At 35.9% G+C, this 14,825-nt stretch overlaps 2 protein-coding genes across 2 annotated transcripts in view; both read right to left on the bottom strand.

Annotated features, from left to right (window-relative positions):
* Positions 1–9,243, bottom strand: part of LOC126976781 (5'-nucleotidase domain-containing protein 3) — a 197,100-nt gene extending 187,857 nt beyond the window's left edge. The window contains exon 1 of the mRNA XM_050825370.1: positions 9,240–9,243. The gene's annotated coding sequence lies outside the window, so the exon portion shown is untranslated. The remainder of the gene's footprint in view (positions 1–9,239) is intronic.
* Positions 1–14,825, bottom strand: part of LOC126976745 (uncharacterized) — a 43,681-nt gene that overhangs the window by 13,776 nt on the left and 15,080 nt on the right. The window contains exon 2 of the mRNA XM_050825303.1: positions 7,640–7,716. The gene's annotated coding sequence lies outside the window, so the exon portion shown is untranslated. The remainder of the gene's footprint in view (positions 1–7,639; positions 7,717–14,825) is intronic.

Genomic DNA, 14,825 nt, shown 5'->3' on the forward strand with positions numbered 1-14,825 from the left:
TTAATATATTTTTTTTCTGTAACATTTTCAATTCTGTTGAGATATCGATAAAGTCCCATTAAGAACCTCCGTCTGTTTTTGGAAACGTGTGTGAATAACACACAATTATTATTATTATTGATAGTAAAATTTCAGTATCTGTTTTTACATGTTGAGACAACAGCTTTTTACTAAATGCAATTGAATAAGTTTATGGAACTGCAGAAACCATAAATCGAATTTATTATACAATTATAGAAATATTCAAAGAATGTATCCTACGTATTAGTGGTGTTACATATATACGAGAATATTGATTAAATTTATTTGGTATTGGAAGAGTTGCTAAAGGAAAAGGAGGCACCTAGGCTCACGTTACAGACAACCAATCACCCAACAGATAAAACGCCGCAAATGGAGCTGATAGCCCACACACTCCGGAGGGATCCTAACGTTATAACGGGGCAAGCGGTAGACTGGAACCCCCAAGGAAAACGCAAACGTGGCCGTCCAAAGTAAACCTGGCAGTGGACTGTCATAGACGAAGCAAAAGATAGCGTATTAATTATATAAGTTCTAATTATTTAATACCTTTTGAAATACATAATACATATTAAAAATGTAGGTACTATACTTTTTCTCAAAATGGTTCTTAATTTTTACATTAACAAACGGAAAAAAATAAAGTCAACAAAAACCTGTAATCCACATTTTTTGCTTTAAACAAGTAATAATACTTATGAAAAATGATAATTTCGAAACGATTCATCATTGATATCTGTGTAGCTAACTACATATTTTTCGTTTATATATATACCAATAGATGGCGCTGTAGTGTATAGTTATCGAACTCTTGGACCGATTGACATTTAGATGTTCTGTTCTCATTGAACATTGAGTTTCCCATGAGAAGTGAAGTGCGACGACTCGATTCTAATAAAACTTATTGTATCCTTCAATTAGTCATGGTCGTTATATTATTGCTTAACTTTTAATGATTTCCAGATAATTATAAGTAATGAGGTGTTAACTCATTGATCATTCGAGCTATTAACTAGATAGGGCTATTTAAGAAATATTTATTAGCTAGATAGTAATCAAGTTTATTAACGCTGCGTTTGTTATCAGAATCACTTACAACAGATAATCTATTAGTAGTTAGATGAATATTAGCAATGTAAAATTTACTGGAAAAAAAAAACAACAAGAATACCGACTTCTATCATGCATATATAATATTTTATACTACTATAAAATAAGGTAAGTAAAAAGTATAATTATTTTTCTCTGTAACATTTTCAATATCGGTTGAGATAATAGGCAAGAAATATACAAAAAAAATAGGTTAAATTGAAAAACCCCTTCTATTTTGGAATACGTTGAAGATATTTTTAATATTTTTAACTACTGATTTGAAAACGAATTCGGGTTTCGCACTAATAATTTAAATAGATGACAATTTGAACATAATTTGATTATTTTGTCATTCACCAGTGGGAGGCTCCTTTGCACAGGATGCCGACTAGATTATGGGTACAATAATGGCGCCTATTTCTGCCGTAAGGCAGTAATGTGTAAATATTATTGTGATTCGATCGTAAGGGCGCCAAGGCCGTAGCTAGTGAAATTACTCGGCAAATGAGACTGAACATCTTATGTCTCAAGTTGACGAGCGCAATCGTAGTGCCGCTCAGAGTTTTTGGTTTTCTCAAGAATCCTGAGCGGCACTGCATTGTAATGGGCGTATCAATTACCATCAGCGAAACGTCTCTCGTCCCTTACTGTCATGAAAAAGGAATGGATCACGGAACTGAACGTCGCCAATATATCGACGCCAAGTATGCCAATACAGGCTGTGGCAGTTAGAGGAGTGATCTCGAATCGAGGGGATACGACAAAGGGAGACTTTTTAGTGGTGAACGCACAAACTTGTGTCTTCTTGGGGTTGAATTGGACCAAATTTTGTCGGCCCCATTCCGAGACTTTGCAAGGCATAGTCTCGATTTCAGACACAAGTTACTGTTTATAAAAGTGCGCAAAATCAAATACTGGAAGACCGTTGTACCGTTTCTTCTTCTTGTTTGATTTGTTTCCGATGCGGTGGTAATCATTTGATTGACAAGGAAGATAATTCTAAACGAATCAATTTTGAGAAAATACACACCACTTAAAGAGAAACAAACGAATATGAGTTTCGTATGAATTTTTCGTAAGGTATCTGCAAACATAAAAACGAATATAGCCGTTTGATATTTTCTTGGTGAAGGTTACACATGTCATTCGAACACAGAGCGGAGAAAGACTGTTTAATTTGTGAAAGTTAAGTCAAGGCTACATTATAATCAATGCAAAATAATACATAATAATTTCATAAATAACGCTATATACTGTTAATTATAACTGTTATAATAACCATGACGACGAATATTTTAAACATTTCATAATGTCATAATTATGACAAACATTGTATTTATTCAGAAGAAAGTGGTACTTATATATGTATATGTGTTAACTTTTATGTATCTCGAATAGTGATATTACGTTGGTAGTGCTTTTTAAATGGAACTAACTAAACAAAATGCTTAGTTCTAAAACATATATAACTCGAAATTTAAACCTATAAGCCGTTTCGATACATTATCTTCTAGATATGTCTTAAAAAGAAAAAGAGTATATTTCTTGCCTAATATCTCAACCGATATTGAAAATGTTAATGTTTAATTACAGAGAAATAGGATTTATGCTTTTTACTTACCTTATTTTGTAGTAGGTATATAATATATATATATTTATATATAGGCATGTTTAAAGTCGGTATTTTTGTTGTTTTTTTTAATACATTTAGCATTGCTAATATTCATTTAACTACTAATAGATTATCTGTTATTAGAGCTTCTCATAACAAACATAGCGTAAATAAACTTGATTACTATCTATTCTAGCTAATATTGATAGCCCAATCTAGTTAATAGCTCGAATGATCAATGAGTTAAAACCTAATTATTTATAATTATCTTGAAATCATTAAAAGTATAAAGAGGATTTAAGCCCCGGCACGGATCTTGAGCTGTTAAGTGAGTCTTGAGCGAAACTAGTTGGTAGGCCACAGTCGCATAGGAACATTCAATTTCGCGTCAATCGCTGTTAACACCATTTTCTCTTAGGGCATATTTCACCGGGACACCATGGTGGCCAAAAGCTACCAAACTAGACACCAGTCTTGACGCGTTCAAGTTGGTCACGCCACCAAATTGGTTGCGCAACCACAGGACACCGGGTCTGTAACTCTTTAAAGAGCTGTATACATTTTGTTGGTAGCGGTGACTGTTTGCTCCACGGCACCGTGGTGTCTCGGTGATATATAACTCTTATAAACACTATTATTTTTAAGCTATCACATATAATACTTTTATAATTTCACGGTGGGCGTATTCTAGTAACCCTGAACACTCTTATTACCTGTCATGTTTACGACTGGTTTATGGTCGGCTAGCTTCTTATGGGACTGCGGTTATAAAAAGCTTTTCTGTGTTGTCTTAGATACTTGCATTCAATCTCAACTTATAATACCATAATATCGATACCATAAGATTTTCCGATGTGTTTCATCATTTGCGAGTATATAACTAGCCTGGCTATAAATATTGTTACAATTTAAAACTTATTTTTTTTCTACAATTCAAATTTGGAGCGCGTGTATTTTGTTAAAAACTTCGTACTTTTCCCGCCATTTCATATACTTTTTTCGAGATTAATATAAAATAATAATAAAAGGGGGTGTAAATGATAACAGAATACAGTGACTGGCACAGTGTGGAGCTGTCGGTCATTTTCTAAAATATTGCAAAAGCATTGTATATAGATATACCAAAACATTTTCTGTCAAAGACCATAAAGGGACGGCCGCGTGCTGTTAGAACTAAAAAAGACCGTTAACGCTGTTAAAGCAAGAATGGTCAAAATTAAAAAAAAATATCGCGAGAAATGAAGATTCTATTAACTCGTTCGCGAATCATCAAAGAAGACCTGTGATAATTGTCATATATATATGATCTAGATATACTAGACATGCCCCACACAAAAAATCTCTACAGTTGCAAAGCAAAGCTAAGCAGAGGGTGGCTTAATGAATCCCGATACGTGAGTGTATAGAAATATCCTTTTACTGATGAAAAATATTCCATACTTGAAGAAGTCTAGCGAAATCATGTCACCATGAAATGGTTTGGTGGGGAATGTCTTAAAGAGAGTGCAGACTTCATCCAAAGAGTATCAAGAGAATGTCTAAGATCGTGTTGTCAAACATCTAAGTAATACGCTTTTTAAAATTTAATTTGGAATTACCAGCAAGACTCTGCATATGGTCACAAACTCACAAGGCAAAAACTACAAACAAGCATGGCTGGAAGTCAACATTCTGAACTTCTTAAGAGCTGAAGACTCGCCCAGATCTGATGCTCTTGGACTATAAATTATGGTCAGGCCAACATGTCAAGAACAATCAGTGACTAAATTTCCTACACAAGAAGAACAATGCGTGGAATAGATTCGCGGCCAGACAGATAAAAAAGATGAATTAAACCAGAAAGTAGTCGTTTCAAGCACATGTTTTAGTGTCATTTCAAATTGTATATTTTTCTATATTGCTGAGACTGCACATATAAGTATTATTAAAATTATACTGCGTGCGAAAAATAAATGCAAATTGTAGTAGAAACATCTGAAGACGTTGCTGAGTTATAATACAAGGAGTTATTATATTTATTTTGCTCTAAATAGTGATTTTCATTATTATAACACTAGAAATAAGGGATTGCTTTTTTTTTATATGAGAGGGGGCAAACGGGCAAGAGGCTCACGGGATGGGGAGAGGTGAGGCAGCCGCCCATGGACATCCGCAACAACAGGTGTGTCAAGAAATGCGTTGCCGGCCTTTAAGGTGGTATGCTTTTTTCTTGAAGGTCCCTAAGTCGTATCTATTCGGGAAGACCGCTGCCGGTAGTTGATTCCACAAAGTGGCTGTGCGAGGCAAGAAATTTCGAAGAAAACGCGCGGATGTGGAATGCCAGACGTCTACGTGATGCGGATGGTACTTTGCACGTAATGTCCGATGGTGGAATTCGGCCGCTGGAATCAACCCGAACAGCTCCTCTGAGCACTCCCCGTGATGAATGCGGTAGAAGATGCAGAGAGAACCCACATCTCTACGCAATGCTAGAGAATCAAGCCGATCGGAGATGACTTGATCGTCGATGATTCGAGCCGCTCTTCGTTGTATGCGGTCAAATGGAAGAAGCTGGTACTGGGGAGCACCCGCCCAGAGGTGAGAACAGTACTCCATGTGAGGCTTGTAACTAATTCTAGTAGGCTTCATAAGATACATAATTGCTTTAAGGGTAAATGTATACATTTTATATAAAAGTCCCAGCCACTGTTCAGGCATTATCTATAAATAAATTTAAATGTTTTATAAAAAAAATGGCTCTGTCGTAAATCCTATTACTCCACAGCTGAATATCTATGTGATCGGATAGCCTGAGACTAGATTATGATTATTTTATAGCGATATAAATGACTGTACAATATTGTACATTTTTATTGAAAAGAGCGCAAAAAAAGTATGCTGGGAGAGTTTCTTGCGCCGCTTCTTCTCTCTCAGAGCGCCATTTGTTTCCGAAGCGGTAGTAGTATCTAGTATATTAGAAATGACATCAAAAAGAATTCTAAAGAAATCAATTTTGAGAAAATAAATGCCTTTTATGCCTTAATACATACTCACAAAATTAAAAATATAGTAGAATTCGAGTTAGTGAGTGATATAACTTTTCATTACAAAATACGAAAAAAAAAAGTGTGTGTGTGTGTGTAGGGTACTCATGTACGCACGCAAGAACTTGTTATTTTTTGGCGCAATAAAACTAAAATTCTTAAAAAAAAATTTACGACCTATTTTACAACCAATGAAAATATTCCATTGACTGTGGTTCAGTAGGCTTGGTAGCTGAAGTATGATACAAATGGTCTAGTTGACCAGCTAACGTCAGGGCATTGAATTTGCCTGACGATGTAACGCGCCAAAAGAAGTATAAATTCAAATAACGAAATCAGAAAACAGACCTAATAATGTAGTAGTAATTTTTTAAATTAACAATAATAAAAGTCAATAAAATCATACTGTTGTATCGATGAGTGTCCGTGACTCACGTTTTCGATTCTCGTGTGAATTTGACATTTCTAGTTTAGCTGCAGCTCTAGAGCCTAGGCTAAGAAATTCCACCTTCGCACGACACGCCACAAATTAGGATATTATCCCCACCATCTGGATGTGTGGCGGTCCTCCACAGTGCTGTTTTCAAGGAGCTTTCTTCCTCGTACTACTTAGCTGTGGAATGAACTTCCTTGTGCGGTGTTTCCGGGACGATACGACATGGGTATCTTCAAAAAAGCGCGTACACCTTCCTTAAAGGCAAGAGAATATGGGCGGCGGTGATCATTTAACACCAGGTGACCCGCACGCTCGTTTGTCCTCCTATTCCATAAAAAAAAGCTCAAGGCAAGATTGTGCATTTAAGCGAACCTATTTACTTACAGAAGCTTTGTTTGTGATTTGTTAGTGGCACTGTAAAGGCTGGAAGTGGCGCGTTTGACGGCCATTGACATCGAGCACGACGCTCGTAGCAGGTGTGCGTTGCTAACTAATATAACCACAAGTGTTCTTTACTAATAGCCAACTCACGAATAAGCGAGATAATGTTGCTTTAGGATGTTTCTCAGAACGTAATGTTCAAGTTAGCGCGTCCTAACGTTGTTTGAAGAATTGTAGGCTTTTTTTATGACCATAAGGGACCAGACGAGCAGGACGTTCAGCTGATGGTAATTGATACGCCATGCCCATTACAATGTAATGCTGCTCAGGATTCTTGAAAAACCCAAAACTTCTAAGACATTAGATGGTTAAGTCTCATTTGCCCAGTAATTTCACTAGCTACGGCGCCCTTCAGACCGAAACATTGCTTAAACATTACTGCTTCACGGTAGAAATAGGCGCCGTTGTGGTACCCATAATCTGGCCGGCATCCTGTGCAAAGGAGCCTCCACTGGTAAAAAGGCTATTGTAACTTTGGTCATAGCCGGGTCTAATATAGAGTTACAGTAATAATGTGTAAAGTAATGTAATGTGTAAATATTACTGTGTATCGGTCTGAAGGTGTCACAGCTAGTGAAATTACTGGGCAAATGAGATTTAACATCTTATATTTCAAGGTGACGAGCGCAGTTGTAGAGCCGCTCAGAATTTTTGGGGTTTTTCAAGAATACTGAGCGGCACTGCATTGTAATAGGCAGGGCATGTCAAATACCTTCAGCTGAACGTCCTGCTCGTCTCGTCCCTTATTTTCATAAAAAAAATAGTGGAGTAGGAGTAGTGGAGTGGGGTTTTAAGTTTCAAATTATTTCTGTGTAATTTAAATCGTATCTATACAGCATTTGTCAATAGTTTACCAACACTAGCCACACTACGTTACAATACCGTCATGCGCCGACGCACAATAAGATCAATTTATAATGGTAGCTGTGTTTGAAACAGTGCACCGGAATACTCAACACAAGTGTAAACATATGAGCTAGAAACATTATTTATAAATGCAGAGCGATGACTCACCTCACGCCGAGAATGCTCATGAAGTTGTGAGACTGAGCTCCGGACGGCCGGCGTACGACGACCAACAACACGGTTTACTGAAATAAAAAGATATTTCATGTTTTACTTAATACGTCGTTTAATCAATATTAAATGATATTAAATATTCCCAAACACGGCATTTGGTTTACTATCCAAGCACTAAAGCTATTACAGTTTTTGAAGTAAAACTTCTTTAGGCGTGACTTGGGGGTAACTTAGAATATTTTTCCGACGGAAGTAACGTTAGTACTTCCGGCAAAAAAAAATCAATTGAAACAATTTTTAACCATTATAATTTAAGGGTTTAAAAAATTGTTTCAAAAAACTCAGTAATATTTTCTGAAAATCTCCAAGTGTATTTGTTCATTTATGACTACTTTGTAATAAATAATAAATAAAAGTTCTCAGTCTGACGTTTGCAACATACGTTAATTTTTCTTCGTCCATCGGACAGGCAAAAGGTCCGAGCCCATACAGCCATATTCGTTAATATTCAATAACAACGTTATATTGATATGTGTGATATTAATAATTTAATTATTTTTATTCAATTATTTATTAATAACACGGCTTTACTGTAAGTATATATTTAATGGTATAAATTAAATCTTCTTGTCTTTCAACTTTTTAAGAATATTTGTTATATACTGGATCTCCTAGAATAGGTGGGACAAACAAGTGCAAATGAAAATAACATATTTTGTCTATGAGCTTTCAGATAAGCAAAAAAAGTATATATGTATCTGTTAATAATTCCTAAAGTTAATTTTTTTAGTCTTTTATGGGTTTTGGATAGCTTTTTCAATCTTAGGTTTGTAATAAGGTAATATTTGTTAAGATGAGCTCCGTGAAAGTGTGTAGTAATACAACTTGTTTTATATTTTATATGCTACAATTTTATATCAGTAGTTTTTTTTTTCAAAGAACAATATTGGGGTCAGTACTGATATTAAGTATTCCAAATAATCATTATTTGAACATTGATTATAATATAAGCTATTATTATAAACGTTTTCTACACAAACAATAATTATTATCTTCACAAATCGATATTAAGACAAGCTACTAGCGCTTAACGTTGGTTTAACGTCTCATCATTTTAAATTTATTATCTGTTCATATAACTGATAGTATAATAATTTATTTACATTATTTTATATTTACACATCATGGTGAGTAGAAATGTATTTTTTTTTTACACGCAACTCACTAACACATAGTGTTGATGTACCTAAATAGGATAGTGTAATTCAAACAAAGAAAACTGCTAGTATTTGTCAGTGTCAAATATATAAACAGCCGATACTAATAAGTGTCACAATGCGTCTTAATTAGGACACTTTCTAGGCACGATATGCTCAAGCTAACAATTAGTTATTTTTAATGTGATAACCCTCACTTATAAATTTTATATTTGTAAAATCATAATATCTCATTTGTACATAATAATAATTTTAACCTACAATTCTATTGCCTTTTTATAACTACCCTCACCAATATAAATACAATATGAGAAGGCTCATGAATTATAATATTTCTTAATTTGTAGAAACCTTTTATGGACACAATCGGCAAGAACAGATCGGAAGCATAAAAATTCCATCACGTTGTACATTTACCGGCATCGGCAGGACAATAGGGCGGCGTTAATAGCATATAGAAATCACGTGTAAGTCAAACCACACCAGTCACCATGACGTGCAAATAGAATTATCCACAGCCAACAAATACCGACGGAACTAATTTTAAATCAACTTGGATGTTGTTACTCAAAACGTTTAAGTTTATCATACAATTTTGTGTAATATTTATACAGCTATGGATGGGTCTAAGCGTGAGATCTATAGAGCTTACTTAGAATTTGATCAGACTTTACTTGCGTCAAACATTACCGAATGTGATAAAACGCGAACTGCGGGCCTACCATGAACTCTTATTGCGATTCAATTGACAACCTAAAATGAACTTCTTTGCTATTTCGTACCACGACGTGATTAGAGCTATCTAATTTAGGTTGACGTCAAATCAACGGATGTCAAAAATGATATCAACTGAATCGCAAACTGATTTAGTTCGTTCATTCATTCGTACCATGAGGTGTTATTTCAACCTAAACTGGATAGCTTATTTGTAAAAAGTGACCGATTCGAAAAAAGTTGCTACTTCCTCTAAGGAAAGTGTATCGTGTTGTTGATAACTTTTAAAAAATAGTGAAAAGATAGAAAAGAAAAATTTTATTGTTTAAAGATGAGATGAGAATACTTTATTGGACTTTTTTGTAAAAACAAAATACTGAAAATAAATACCAAAAATGAAAATACTAAAGACGAGGCAGTAAGGGCCCGGGCTATAGCCTGTTCGCAAGAACGAATTAAAAAATATGTACTCTATGGTCCTGTCAAATCAAACATCAATGAAGGTGCGTTCATAACTCGTTATTTTTACGAAAACACATAAGCAAACATTTAATTTGTAATTCAAAGAAATATATTTATTTATATTACTATTATTTAATAAGTATAAAAAAGGGCTTAATGGTTTATAATTTGACGCAATTGCGCAATTTTAAAATGTATTTTTAGAATTTTCTACGCAAAAAAAAACGCTAGAATCATATCATTTTAGGTTTCGAAACGCAATTTTATTTCGTTCATTCTTCATAAGCGATCCAAACGCCATTCAGCAAAAGGCACTTCATGGTACGTAATTTTAGTGATTCAGTTTGGGTACCTAAGCTGAAATGCATCGGATTCGCATCGCTTATTAAAAGTTGATGGTAGGCCCTCTTGACTTTTGCATTGGGCGGTCTTAGCTTAAAACACAGCATAATTTCAGATGTCAAATGACTATAAAAAGGAAATCAACGATTATGCTAAGCTTCCACTCAGCTAAGTTTTACGTAAGTCAAGCATTAGGCTGTGATCTATGAAGCGTACTTAGACTTTGGTCAGTCTTAACCCTCAGCTGGTACCGGGGTCCAAATTGACCCCACCTAGCTAATCTCATTACGTCGCAATGTGCGGTACTCAGTAACTAACTACCGTAAATCTCAGCTGAGGTCAAAGTTAGAGCAATTTAAGATTTGGTATTTATGGTCATTTGACAGCTAAGATTACGCTGAGCTGTAGCTAAGACAGCCCAATGGAAAGGTTAAGGCTGCGTTTCATTACACATAGTACATTGTCCATTATAATTAAACAAAATTTACATTAGAAAGTATACTAATTTATAACTATATCCCAAACTCATTTGATTATTAGTCTTGTTGAAATAAGTGGAATATGAATGATTTATGCGATATGCGGTCTAAGATTTTTTGTGATTGTATATCGATAGGTTTTTTTTTATGAAAATAAGGGACGAGACGAGCAGGACGTTCAGCTGATGGTAATTGATACGCATTACCCATTACAATGCAAACCCATTTGCCCAGTAATTTCACTACCTACAGCGCCCTTGAGACCGAAACACAGTAATGTTAACACATTACTGCTTCACGGCTAAAATAGGCGCCAAATAAGGTTATCATCACCTTAGCTAGAAATATTACAAACTTACTAGTAAATCAATATATTATTTTGTAAAGCAGTCCCTTTTATTACACTATTTGGGACTACTTTTACTGTAATTGTAATTTCTGAGCAGGTAGGATTCCAATATTGTAATATTGTTAGAATGATTGCCTTACCATTAGGTACGTGTTTCCAATGAAACCACACTAATATTGGTATGATGATTAAAACTGTTTATAATTATTAAAACTGTGTTTTTTGGACTGGCTTACTAAAGAAGCCCGTATTCGGCGATTGACAATAACCAGAGTTTATAATTTACGAGTCAGATAGTTCAAATTCAAACATTTTTATTCAAAATAGGATAAAAAACCACTCATTGAATGTCTAAGACTACCACCCATTCAAAAAACACTGCCTGACTTGAGAAGAACGGGCGCAAGAAACTCAGCGGGCTTTTTTTGTATATAGATAATAATGTTATATCGTACAATAAACATTTATAATTAAAGAGCCTGAGGGTGTCCGCTTGATTTCCAATCTGTGGTATCATTAAGAAAATTATTCATGTTATAATTTTTCTATGTTGTTCTTTCCCATACAAACGTTTTTTAACAAACCTTTTAATTTTCGTAACACATTTGTTTTGTACTTTATATGGGATCATATTGTAAAAGCATATACGTCGCCTAATAAAATACTTACTAACTCGACTTAACCGAGTAGTGGGCATAACACGTTTATGTTTGTTCCTCGTGTTTATATTATGATTGTCACTGTTTCTAGCAAATTCCTTAATGTGCTCGAAATCTCGAGGGATTGCCAATTCCGCGGCCATCTGGAGAGCAAAGTCAAATTGGCTTCGAAGAAACTGGGCGTCATTAATAGAGCACGGCAATACTTCAACTCGCCCCACATTCTAACGCTGTACAAAGCGCAGGTCTGACCACATATGGAGTATTGCTGTCATCTCTAGTCTGGCGTACCCCAGTATCAGCTCGATCCATTTGACCGCGTGCAACGCAGAGCAGCTCGAATTTTCGGGGACCCAGTACTCCGTGAAAGCTGAATCACTTGGCGCTGCGTAGAGGCATCGCTTCATTGTGCGTCCTCCACCGCATTTATCACGGGGAGTGTTCCGAAGTGCTGTTTCATCTGATTCACCATCTGGATGTATGGCGGTCCTCCACAGTGCGGTTTTCAAGGAGCTTTCTTCCACGTACTACAAAGTTGTGGAACGAACTTCCTTGTGCGGTTTTTCCGGGACGATATGACATGGGTACCTTCAAATAAAGCGCGTACACCTTCCTTAAAGACCGGCTCCTGTTGGAAGCTAAATATTATTTTGGATGTCGCTTGTATAGGTTGGGTTCTTGACGAAATACTATAAACAAGCTGACAACACTATAACATCGCATCAAACTGAAAAACAACCAGATATGCACTCAGGAACTTTATCATAAAATGCATTATATCGGTAATTTGTCGGCTGTTCTGTTAAGCGAACAATTTATGAGAGTGTGGGCGGGCGTAGAGCGCACGCGCTAGCGTTTCGTGGGCGGACGCGGCCATTCACTGGAAATGCCCTAAGTGAGCCACTCTACCTACACGATTGGGCCTTTACGATCTACAGCGACAAACGTGCCCTAATAAAACTTTAACACCTTTATATGAGAGTCTCGTACAAAGCTGCACATTGATGACAAAGTATCTACCTACGTATGTTTTCATCACAAAATAATAAAAACTAAAAGCATTCTGTTAATCTGAGTCCAGGTCAGATACGAAATGAGTAGCCCCATTAAACTTTGAAGGTTGATTTAAATAGTTCTGGATGACATAATACAGGTTGTCTACAGGGCAGTAGAGATAAAACCGGCAGGTATTTCATCCGTGACGGAAAACCTAATCATTAACGAAGAGACAAAAGCAAAGTTGCTTATGCCATTAAACGCTTAGCAAGCTTCGGTGCCAGAAAGGTCACGTTGCGAGAATAGAAGGTTTTAGAGTGGTAAGTCTTGGAGAAAGACATTCCCACCAAGAAGACGGCTTACAACAGTCTGGAACCTAAGATCCTGTTGTGTGAATTACAGTGACGAATATCCGTCCCGATATCACTAGTCCCGTGAAAAAATTCCTATTAATAACTACGAATTGCTGGCAAATTACTTCCGTAATAACCGTGAGTGTGAACATCGGAAAATTCAAAAATCTTCTAGTAATAGTTTGGACGGCACTTTTCGGTGTGTCAAGCTCTTCATTATTTTTTATATAGGTAATAGAGGACATACGACTTTGCAGGTCATCTGTTGATAAGTTGTTGACCCCTCCCACATTCTATTGGAAGAGCAGTTGTAATAGGAGGACTGACTTTTTCAGTGAAGACGATTTTTTTTCAAAGAACCCATATCATATGAGTCTGAAAACTGCGTGCAAACTCATTCCACAATTTGACGGTATGTCGATGATAGTTCCCTAAACCACAATGTGAAGCAGCGCATCTAGATTTTTTTTAATGAAAATAAGGAACGAAAGGAGCAGGACGTTGAGTTGACGGTAATTAATACGCCCATTACAATGCAGTACCGCTCAGGTTTATTGAAAAACCGAAAAAAGCGTGAGCGGCACTACAATTGCGCTCGTCACCTTGAGACATAAGATTTTATACCTGATTTGACCAGTAATTTCACTAGCTACGGCACCCTTCACACCGAAACACAATAATGCTTGCACATTATTGGTTCACGGCAGAAATAGGAGCCGTTGTGGTACCCATAATCTAGCTGACATCCTGTGCAAAGGAACTTCCCACTGGTAAGGTAACGAGGATGGTAAATAAGTTTACGTTATGTGATGCGATTTTAGAATTCAGCGGCAGGAATCAAGTCAAATGATTCCTTGGAACACTTCAGTTGATAAATTCAAAGGTCAGTCCCCAAAATAAAGTAAATTCGATCGCTGGCATCAGTCATGATGAAATACGCGGGGCTGATCACCTATCGTCAAGTGAACTTCATCATTGACATGAGGATGACTCGAGGTTTATGCCTACTATTACTCGGGGAAAATATCATTGCAAAGAACACCAAGATACAAAAACTTATGAGTTGTAGCGAGATGTTGAAGCATATAAATATATTCAAATTAACAATTTTTGCGTTTTAAATTATGCAAAAAGGATACACGTTGATATTAAATTGTGTTTTTTGTGACTGTTACAAATGGCAATGCTCCTTAGGTAAGTGAAGTGGTTTGGTCCGGCGCAAATTGATTTACTAAATCAAATACGTCAAACTGTAGAACTATAACAGCGTTTTATTAAATAAACCAGCTCGAGTCTCGCCGTTATATCTCGAAATGCTTCCTGTCACAAAATTGGTTCTTGATCGTGCTGAGGAGCAATTACGATCGTTAATCACTGTAATTTTTAATTAATGAGTTTCATGGGAAGATATCCTACTTTACGACTTTAATGTTTTAAATTTGTTAAATACCACTACTATTGGACATTGATTTAGTAGGTAATTAACAGTCAATTGCTAATATATTACACGCGTATTGATAAATGGGCTGCTTTTTTGTTTTCCCGAGAACATCATAGTTTTACAAGGAAATCAAAATTTCCGCTAAAAGTCCATCGGGAATAATTTGAT

Source organism: Leptidea sinapis, chromosome 42 (assembly GCF_905404315.1).
Source record: "Leptidea sinapis chromosome 42, ilLepSina1.1, whole genome shotgun sequence".
Classification (NCBI taxonomy): domain Eukaryota; kingdom Metazoa; phylum Arthropoda; class Insecta; order Lepidoptera; family Pieridae; genus Leptidea; species Leptidea sinapis.